Genomic DNA, 2,540 nt, shown 5'->3' with positions numbered 1-2,540 from the left:
TAATGAAAGGTACCCTTTTTCTTTTTCTCAAATGTTTCACATCTGTTACCCTGTACTTTCTTACGAATGGGATTTGGTAGAGAGACTTGCGCGTGAGCGAAATTTTGAGGAGTTAGAATGGCTGATACGTCTATGGATAACTAGTGATCCCTACCCAGTAGCGAATGTTTCTCCGGTGGCACATGCTTATTCTTTTGCATAAGATGAGTATCCACGCATCGCGAGGTTCTTGATTAATACGCTTGCGCAAGAGGATGATGAAGAAGAAATAATAGAGACCGAGGAAGACTATGGCCTCACGGAAAATGATTTCGTTTATCTAGATGATGAGGATAGAGGCCTAGCCTTAGGGTGGCCACCCGGTTTATATAATATCCTCTTTCCTTGATTCTAAAAGGGATGACAGATAGGTAGGTTAGGGGTTTGGATTGTGTTTTGAGTTTGTTTTCTAAGAGTTTTAATTTTTTCACACTGACATGCCTCCTAGAGGTATAGTGCTTGTTTTTTGGATGTGTTAGGTAGGACTTATATGGATTTCCATCCACATGGCTGAGGACATCTGCTTCGACGAAATGAGCAACTCCATACCTCCAGGTGTACTACTTTCCATGATTCATGTTGGTGGATATGTATAATTGCTAATAATGATTTTTCATGGTTTGTTTGAGTGCAATAGTTATGTTTGTTATCTGCCATTATAGATGTATAAATTTGTCTTTGCTTAAGTTGATGGAACTAGAGTTTAATCTTATGGATGAGCCTTGAGATTAGGAGATCGTGACTTTAGGTTAACTCAATTACTTGACCACTAGGCCTAGCTGATAAAATTATCTAAGTATTTGAGACCTTAGGAATGTTTAAGGCATAGAGAATCTTGCTCACTTAAACAACAAAAACACTAGTGAGAATACAAAGGAAATGGAAGCCAAAAACATAAGTGCCACAAATTAAAAATCTAATGTTGGAAGAGAAATCCTGGCTTGATTTGGTACTTCACTCACATGTATTGTCTATGGTACTAGAGCCCTAGAGGTTCCCAGTGTGGGTGCTTTTCTTTGAGAAGCAAAAAGCCCCGGACATACAAAATAAGCACACACGTCAAATGATTGTGAACCAAAGTAAAAAAGAAAAAAAGAAAAAAATGAATGACATTTAAAAGACTTCCATCGAGCTTACATTTAACATTTCAAGCTTTTGTTTGCAGTTGTGAGAGCTAATTGACTAATCAAAGCTGAAAAGCACAATTAGGGAATCTTGCATTTTGTTTGCAGTTGTGAGAGCTAGTTGGCTAATCAAAGCTGAAAAGCACAATTAGGGAATCTTGCATTTAGATAATCTTCTTAGCTTAGCTAGTACTAGAGTAGTTGTTTTAACCTTAGTCATAGCTAACTAATTGATAGACTCACCCATAAGCCCAAAACTCTTGATTAATTAATTTACTCAAAGTGCGATTTATTTGTCCTTAATGGCAGTCTAACGTTTCATAAATCTTGCATTTACTCATTTCCACATGTACTTTACATTCCCCTCATGATTTATAGCCATATAATTCCGCTTGCTGAAACAGTGACTTTGCCTTGCAGATGCAAATCCAGATGCTCTACAACATGGACATAACAAGCTTCAACTCAATAGCTTCCGAGGACGGAATCTACATCAGGAAGGGGGGCATGTTAACCCTCGTGGCTCACGGACACCCTATCGCCTACGATGGACGCCGTATTATTTATTTAGTAGAGTCGGGCACCGGGCTTGTCGGTCCAATAGGAAAAGGGTAGAGTGATCGCCGATGAGAGGCGCACTCTAACTAGAACATGCAAGGGTTAGTTGGCTAAGCATGGGCGCCCAAATGTGAATGGGGCGAGCTCATATAAAAGTCACCTAAACCTAAAATTGACCTATTCTCTCAGTGTGCAATAGAAGGAGTGCGCTTGCCCTATCTCCATCCCCATCTCCATTGTGTGCTCACAGGTGTGTGTGTGTGTGTGTGTGTGTGTGTGTGTGTGTGTGTGTGTGTGCTTGAGGGAGAGAGGGAGAGAGTGTGTGTGTGTGATCGAGCATTGCGACGGCACTTGCGGCGGCGAGGCAGTTGAGTGAAGTACCGCGGCGGCTCCCTCTTCTTCGCGGCGAGGAATCCTTCATGGCGACAAGCGCAGGGAGGTGAGTGACACACCCCTACTCTCTGTGAGCTTGCTAGGCCTGCTAGTTGTGTGCTTGCAGCCTTCGTGGCTCGTACACGGTGCTCGGCAAGTCCCTAGCTTCGACAGGTGCGGTAGACGCACACAATCCTTCTTGCACAACATATTGTTTTCCATACATTTTTGTGTATGCATAAATAGGATGTCCAACCAATGGACATATGCATCAGACACTCTCTTTGCTTCCACCTATGCACCTTGAGTGGACTACAACATGCAAACTAATGTTCCATCATTCTACCCTTTCATATTTGCTACCTTTTTAATTCCATATCTATCAGCAAATAATCCTTTGAGTACTTTATTAATATTTCCCATGCTAATAAGTACCCCAATAATGCA

This window comes from Adiantum capillus-veneris, chromosome 20, assembly GCF_014529385.1.
Source record: "Adiantum capillus-veneris isolate H3 chromosome 20, ASM1452938v2, whole genome shotgun sequence".
NCBI classification, from domain to species: domain Eukaryota; kingdom Viridiplantae; phylum Streptophyta; class Polypodiopsida; order Polypodiales; family Pteridaceae; genus Adiantum; species Adiantum capillus-veneris.
Note: the sequence above shows the minus strand (reverse complement) of the source record.